Source organism: Triticum aestivum, chromosome 4B, assembly GCF_018294505.1.
Source record: "Triticum aestivum cultivar Chinese Spring chromosome 4B, IWGSC CS RefSeq v2.1, whole genome shotgun sequence".
NCBI lineage: Eukaryota > Viridiplantae > Streptophyta > Magnoliopsida > Poales > Poaceae > Triticum > Triticum aestivum.
In genome coordinates this window covers 534,492,485-534,501,187 of record NC_057804.1, presented here as the reverse complement: position 1 = coordinate 534,501,187, position 8,703 = coordinate 534,492,485, and positions in this window count along the sequence as shown.

Here is an 8,703-nt window from a genome sequence, read left to right as displayed (position 1 = left end):
TTTCTTTCATTGATTTCTTTGCCTCTTGCATATCTTCAGGACTGAGAAATAGAACACCTCTCTTCTACGGAGTGGGTTTAGGAATAGGCTCAGGAGTTGGCTCAATTGGTTCAGGAATTGGCTCAGGGAGAGTCCGGTTATTTTCATTAGTCAACATATTATTCAATAGTAACTCAGCTTCGTCGACTGTTCTTTCCCTGAAAACACAACCAGCACAACTATCCAAGTAGTCCTTGGAAGCATCGGTTAGTCCATTATAGAAGATATCAAGTATTTCATTTTTCTTAAGTGGATGATCAGGCAAAGCATTAAGTAGTCGGAGAAGCCTCCCCCAAGCTTGTGGGAGACTCTCTTCTTTAATTTGCACAAAATTGTATATTTCCCGCAAGGCAGTTTGTTTCTTATGAGCAGGGAAATATTTAGCAAAGAAGTAATAAATCATATCCTGGGGACTACACACACAACCAGGAGCAAGAGAATTATACCAAGTATTAGCATCATCCTTTAATGAGAACGTAAATATCTTAAGGATATAAAAATAGAGAGACTTCTCATCATGAGTAAACAGGGTAGCTATATCATTTAACTTGGTAAGATGTGCCACAACAGTTTCAGATTCAAGGCCATAAAAAGGATCGGATTCTACCAAAGTAATAATTTCAGGATCAACAGAGAATTCATAATCCTTATTAGTAACACAGATAGGTGAAGTAGCAAAAGCAGGGTCAGGTTTCGTTTTAGCATTAAGAGATTGCTGCTTCCATTTAGCTAATAGTTTCTTTAGATCATATCTATCTTTGCAAGCAAAAATAGCTTCAGCAGCTTCTTTAATCATAACATAACCCTCAGGAACAACAGGCAATACATAATCATTGGGAGAATTTTCATCATCACTATCATCAATAATAGCATCTTCAGTAATTTCATTCTCTCTAGCCCTAGCAAATTGTTCATCGAGAAATTCACCTAATGGCACAGTAGTATCACGCACAGAAGTAGTTTCATCATAAGTATCATGCAAAGCAGAAGTGGCATCATCGATAACATGCGACATATCAGAATTCATAGCAGTAGCAGGTTTAGGTGTCGCAAGCTTATTAATAATGGAAGGAGAATCTAGTGCAGAGCTAGATGGCAGTTCCTTACCTCCCCTCGTAGTTGAGGGCAAAATCTTGGTTTTAGCGTCTTTCAAGTTCTTCATAGTGATCAACAAATATAAATCCCAAGTGACTCAGAGAATAGAGCTATGCACCCCGGCAACGGTGCCAGAAATTAGTCTTGATAACCCACAAGTGTAGGGGATCGCAACAGCTTTCGAGGATAGAGTATTCAACCCAAATTTATTGATTCGACACAAGGGGAGCCAAAGAATATTCTTGAGTATTGGCAGTTGAGTTATCAATTCAACCACACCTGGATAACTTAGTATCTGCAGCAAGGTGTTTAGTAGCAAAGTAGTATTATAGTGATGGTAACAGTGGTAAAAGGTAAAGATAGTAATAGCAATATTTTTGGTGTTTTGTAGTGATTGTAACAGTAGCAACGGAAAAGTAAATAAGCGAAGCACAATATATGAAAAGCTCGTAGGCAATGGATCAGTGATGGATAATTATGTCGGATGTGATTCCTCATGTAATAGCTATAACATAGGGTGACATAGAACTAGCTCCAATTCATCAATGTAATGTAGGCATGTATTCCGTAAATAATCATACGTGCTTATGGAAAAGAACTTGCATGACATCTTTTGTCCTACCCTCCCGTGGCAGCGGGGTCCTAGTGGAAACTAAGGGATATTAAGGCCTCCTTTTAATAGAGAACCAGACCAGCATTAACACATGGTGAATACATGAACTCCTCAAACTACGGTCATCACCGAGAAGTATCCCGATTATTATCACTTCGGGGTTGTCGGATCATAACACATAATAGGTGACTATAGACTTGCAAGATAGGATCAAGAACACACATATATTCATGAAAACATAATAGGTTCAGATCTGAAATCATGGCACTCGGGCCCTAGTGACAAGCATTAAGCATAGCAAAGTCATAGCAACATCAATCTCAGAACATAGTGGATACTAGGGATCAAACCCTAACCAAACTAAATTGATTACATGGTAAGTCTCATCCAACCCATCACCGTCCAGCAAGCCTACGATGGAATTACTCACGCACGGTGGTGAGCATCATGAAATTGGTGATGGAGGATGGTTGATGATGACGAAGGCGATGAATCCCCCTCTCCGGAGCCCCAAACGGACTCCAGATCAGCCCTCCCGAGAGAGATTAGGGCTTGGGGGCGGCTCCGTGTCGTAAAACACAATGAAACTTTCTCTCTGATTCTTTTCTCCCCGAGACGGAAGATATAGAGTTGGAGTTGAGGTCAGTGGAGGTCCAGGGGGCCCACAAGATAGGGGGGCCCCCCTGTCTCGTGGACAGGCCCTGGGCCCCCTGGTGTATTTATTTCGCCCAGAAATTCTTATTAATTCCAAAAAGTGCCTCCGTGGATTTGCAGGTCATTCCGAGAACTTTTCTTTTCTACACATAAAATAACATCATGGCAGTTCTGCTGAAAACAGCGTCAGTCTGGGTTAGTTTCATTCAAATCATGCAAGTTAGAGTCCAATACAAGGGCAAAAGTGTTTGGAAAAGTAGATACGTTGGAGACGTATCAACGATCTGCCTCCTCCATCTATCGCCCATTCCCTGGCTATCAGATCCAGGAAACCTTCTCTTTCAAACCATGCAAGTTCGAAAGAGAAGGTATTTTTATTACCCACATGTGTTGCCTCTCCCGAGTCAACTAGCAAGGGGGTGTGGTCAGATATCCCTCGAGATATGGCTTGGACTGTGACCAATGGGAATTTTTGTTCCCAGTCAACGCTCGCTAGTACTCGATCTAACTTCTCATACGTCGGATTTTGCAAGGTATTAGCCCAAGTAAATTTTCTCCCATAAAGCTCTATCTCTCTAAGATCCAAGCTTTCAATGATGGTGTTGAACATAAACAACCACTTGGTGTCGAAATTATCATTGTTCTTTTCTTCTCTCCATCTAATGATATTAAAATCGCCCCCAACCAGGATTGGTATCTGTTCGGAACCACAAATACGAACGAGATCTGCCAAGAAGTCGGGTTTGAATTCCGGCTGTGCGGCACCATACACCGCAACTAGTGCCCAATTAAAACCATCTGCTTTTGATCTGACCCTAAATTTAACCGCGAAGTCACCCATGACCACACTACGGACTTCCAACGTATCACATCTCACTCCTAGTAAGATCCCCCCAGATCTTCTTCTTGGGGGAAGGCAATGCCAATAAAAATCGACACCACCCGAAAGAGTCCTCAAAAATTGAGGAGAGAAATTATCCCTTCCAGTCTCGGAGAGGGCAATAAAATCAAGTTTATATTCAATCGAAGCATCAGCTAGAAACCTTCTTTTAGCCAAGTCCGTAAGACCTCTGCTATTCCAAAAGATGCCTCTCATAGTTCATCGTGGAATTTTTTGTTTGTTCTTACCCTAGCACTTCTGCGCACCGCGAATGCAGGATATATCTTACGCCTCCACTTTCGCTTAGGCTTGTTCTGGTCCTCCCCCGGTCCTCACAACCGGGATCCTCAGAACCGCCCTCCTGACCCTCTATCGGGGCACTCTCCTCCAGAGGTAAACAACTATCGACCTCCTCCGTCTCAGCATTAGATGGGGCAAGATCCGCACAAAATGACTCAAGCACCCGGACTCCCAAGGCGTCAATATCTAAATCATTCATAGGTTTAACCGCTGCTAAGTTTCGAATTAACTCTGAGGCGCGTTCCGCTTCTAGGTCCAAAATATCATTAACAGATTTAGAAATCTCACTATCATTACTACCTAGTGAAACTCCTAACTCGTTGGCATTATGCATTGTCTCATCATTAGAAAAATGCAAAATCGAATTAGAAGTGTTGACTGACATACCTGTAGTGACCTCAAGGTCATGAAGCTTGGCCGCCCGCATGGCGCACCTGATCTGCATATCATCAACGTTCGTCTGGTCCTAAAGGTGACAGCTCATCCGTCTGCCCTCAGAGACAGGATCTGGAATCCCGCCAAAGGCGATGACCTCCTCCTGGGACACCCCGTTTGGGGAGAAGCCTCCTGCCCCACCCCCAACGCACGGCCCGGTAAGGTAAGACGGGGAACCGCCTTCAGGCGCCGGCGAACGCAACTCCAGCGGGGACCGGGCCGCCTGCCCAAGCTCCCCACCCTGATGCCCGCGAAGAGGAGAGAGAGCGGGGTTCTCCTAGCCCCGTCCCCCTCCCACCCCGATAGTCAGCCTCGCCTCGGGCCGAGAGATCAACCCATCCGGCCCTAGGTGGTCACCCGTCACCTCAGGGACGGTCACCTCGACCACCACAGTAGAAGAATAACCCGAGGCCGCCTGGCCGGGTCCCCCGCCCACAGTCGCCCTGTCACCGTGCGACTGCTGCGTCAGCTCAGCTGGCAGTCCCGAGGATATCCTCCCGAGCGACGAACTAGCCGCAGGAGAGGGAGAACTGGAGGTCACCTGAATACCGTCCCTCCCCTCCGGAGATCCCGCAGCCTCGGCAAAGACTAGTGGAGGGAGCGTGTGCTCAGACAAATCCTCAGATTCAACCCTGTCACTCCACAGCCGGGGAGGTGCAGAAGATGGCTGAAAGGAACCAAATCTCAGGGTACTCATCGGCACAGACGTAGTGGGTGCAACTCCATTCCCGGATGTCTGCGCGCCAAAAACGGGGCCATTGGGCAACTCATGCCCAGCATCCCCCCCCCCCTCACTCCTCCGAGTTACCCGAACCATCGTTCTTTTCATGCCTGTCCACGTCCATCACTGTCAGAGCCTCAACAAAGAACTCAGAATCCTCAAACTCAATATCAAGGGTATACACGAGGCCCTTATGAGTCCACTTAACCACATCAGGAACGAACTCAATATCCAGCACACTCACAAGAACCCTGGTCACCCCGTTAGCGCGGGTAAAGGCCATATCCACTTTCTCTGTTCTGCCAACCAGAATTCCAAAGCTAGTAGCGACTCGAGCATCCTAAATCAACTTAGACGGAGCTCCCGAGAATCGCAACCAGACATGAGTGAGAGGCTTACCCTGTGGCTCGACCTTCTTCCACTCATGGAACTCAAGAATACACTCTGTGCCAGGTACTTTGCAAAGCCCAAAGCTGAGGAGACGCTCCAAATCCTCAGTGGTCGGGAAGTCAACCTGATAGCTGTTGTCCTCAAGACGAATCAGCTCCCACTGAAAATCACCTGGGGGCAACTCCCTAAGCCGCTTCAAAATCTGAGTCTCCGAAACATCAGCCTTCGTGACTTTGACCATCCCCGTAGTCGTACTCTGGGCCTCTTCTGGGACCTCCTTCACACACGGGGACTCAAAGAACATCAGCTCAGCACAACACACTCCAAAAATATTGATGGTTGGCATCTAATCTCGCAATATCGGGCATTCCCCAGTGTCATGTGCTGGCTTGAGGCAAGTGTCACATAACTCAGTCACACATTCAGCAATGAAGTGACCCTGCTCGCCACAGTGGTAACACAACATCTTCTCCTTTTTCCGAGCCCAGTTAGACAGTCTCTCACCATCAGCCATGTCCATGACGCCTGACACACCAGGAACCGGCTCAGTCACCAAGACCTCAGCAGCTGCCAGCGCCGTCACCACCTCCATGGCCTCTCCGGACAGTTCATGTGCCTGCCCAGAAGTGGTCAACTCCGTGGAAGTTGTGGGTTCTGCAACAACCGGTGGAGGGTGCTGACGGTGGTTATGTCTCCCACCGCGACCCCCACGGCGACCTCGGTAACCACCTCTACGCCGATGATCAAGGCCAGCTGCCCCCTCGATGAAGCCCCCAGGGGGCCCGAGAAACGGTCGCTCAGCCATCCCATCGCTCTGCCATGCGTAGCCACGACCGCCGCTCGAGGACGAGGAACCTCGATGATGCCCCTCGCCATAGGCATTGTAGCCGTCGTCACCCCATTGACCCTGAGGAGCTCCATTAGCAGCACGTTGGACTTGTGCTTGAGCACCAGGTCCCCCATCGCGCACTTGCTACGGCGGAGCCAAATGTGTTGGTCCAGCGCGCATCTGAGCCAGTCTGGTAGCAACATGGGGAGGTGGAGCACGAGCTTGCAACACCACAGCCTGCGTCTGCTTTTGTTGTGCCCCGGCGATTGCCACTGGTGTCGGCGGCCGAGGTCCCAAAGAACCCGCCCCTCGGCCTGCCGCAGCCTGCAAGGGCACAGCAGCGACGGGCGGGCGCTGCCCCAGCGTGGCCACGCCACCCTGGCCTCCCGGAGCAAGCCCTTCGGCCCCCGCTGGCCGCTGCCTAGGTGGGATTACTGCTGCACGGCCCGGACCTGCACCGACTGCAGCAGCAGGCTGCCTGCGGACCGGAGGAGGCGCCACCCCCCGGCCGGCTGGCAGAGAACCGGTCGCTCCCGCCGCCTTCGGTTCCGGCGGAGCGGTTCCTCGCCCACCATGGTGAGGGTAGGGATACGCACAGCCCATCCAATTCCACACCAAGGGAAACCAGGAGCAGCCACATGAGAAAGAACCCTAGGCGACGGCTGTCGAGAACGAGAACGATCACGATGATCGTGTCTCGTGCAAGAGACGGCATACCCAGGCTGCTCGATTAGATTTGCATGGGCCACATGCCCATTCAATTCCGGTCCAGCAAGCCCCTCCTCAGCTCCCCCATGTTGGGCCTCATACCCACACATGGGCTCACAGTCGGCCCGTCGTTCACATCGCTTGCCCGGCCCAAGAGCAAATTCAAATGTGCAACCCTAGCCGCCCGGATCACGGCCGCCGTGTTGTTCTCCGGCGCCGGCAGTGCCGCCTCCGGCCTTCCTTTCTTCTTGTTCTTCTTGCATACAACACGAGTCCATGTATCTTTCTGAATGAAATCTGAAAGAGTTAGAGGTTGGATGCATACCTTAGGTAGAGGCCCTTTCCATGGCCGGATCGCCGTCACCGCCGTCCTCCAGTGAACAATCCGGTGAACAACCTCCACCCCCTCATCCGGATGCAGTCCAATCCACGCCAGATCGTCGCCCGGCACAACATCGTCAACCAACGTGGCCACCTCCTCTTCCGAGTAACCAGGGCTGAATGCTTCGCAGATCTTGTCGGAGGGCATGGGTGAGTATTCGCCTGGTGATCCGCCGGTGAGATCCATGTCGTTGTCTTCCTCGTCGTCCGACGCCGCTAGGACCCAGAACCGCCCCCGACCTGCCTCGTAGAAGGTTCTATGGGCACCGGCGGACGGCTCGCCGCAGTCACCGCGGGCGCCCCCCGAGTCACCTCGGTCGCCATCCTCCTCCTTGTATATTCTGTCTGACATACGTTCTACCTCCATATATGATTTCTGCAGTTCTAGTAACCTCACTGTCTCAGTGCAAACATGTGTAGCATTGTAAACTTATTATGCAGAGTAATTTCAGCAAGTACATCTACATATGTAAAAGCACTAGTTCCACTTGGCGATTACATCATTGTAAAGGCTAGTTTAAATGTAGTACAAAAGAGTTCCACAGTTCATTTATTTTATTCTCCAACTCCTTCTATACTACTCCATGTCTCACTAATATTGTTTCATTAGCTACCTAGCTTATGAAACCCATTTACTCAGATTAATAGAGACACCATTCTCATCATAAAGAAGGCCAATCCTCCACGGGGTATACACATACGACTCCTGCACGCAAGCGGGAAAACACTCATCCCTTGGTACCAGCAAAAGATCACCAAGGTACTCAAGCTTGGAAGTGCTCAGGTAGTAGGCATAGGCGCAAGGCTCGTACTGGTGGCCCAAGAAGACGATCTCCTTGCAAGGATGGTACCCCAAGAAATACAACCAGCCAATGTACCTGCCTAAGGTGACGTCGTTACCTTCTTCTTCCGTGACATTGGTGCCATCATCATCTTCATTGTTAGAGTCCCATTCACGGGATCACTTCTCCATCGATGGTTTCTTCTCCTGGGATTGTCCAGGACCCAAGACTTCTCTCTGTTTTGGAGGTTTTCGCACATGAGTTGCCTGATGGAGGGCTCGAGGTCGGCGTGATGCGCCATCTCCCATACAGGCGTCATTGTCGGTCAGTACACATATGGACATACCTGGAGCTTTAGGCAGTCGACAATGGTGTAGTAAACCCCCATCCAAGACTAGCTCAGGCACGGCATAGCCCACCTATGCTCGGTGACTTTGGTAACTCCTGGGGTTTTGATCACCATGTACTTTCCCCGTGAGCAGCGACAACCTGCAGCGATATTAGTTTAGCAAGCAAATTGTCAGTAGCTAGGTCAGCCCTATGATGTTGCTATGGTGATTGGTTCATGAACCTGATGTTGAATATTTGCTAGGTCTCTTGTTTCTGCTAGCACATGATTAGCTTAAGTGTCTAAGTTAGTATAGTATCAGTGTTGATGCACACGACTGCCATTCTGTTGCACCATTCTTGTTCGGTTTTCATTAGCATGTTGTGTGGTCTCCAGTGATGAGAGATTATGGTGAACAGCACGCAGTCTGGTTGCTGCACATTTATCTCTACTGATTCTTAGGACGCTTAGAGAACAATCTAGTTTCTTCAAATGCATTTTTTGTCAGTATCCTCATGACCCCTGTAACTGAGTAATCAGTTGAGCTG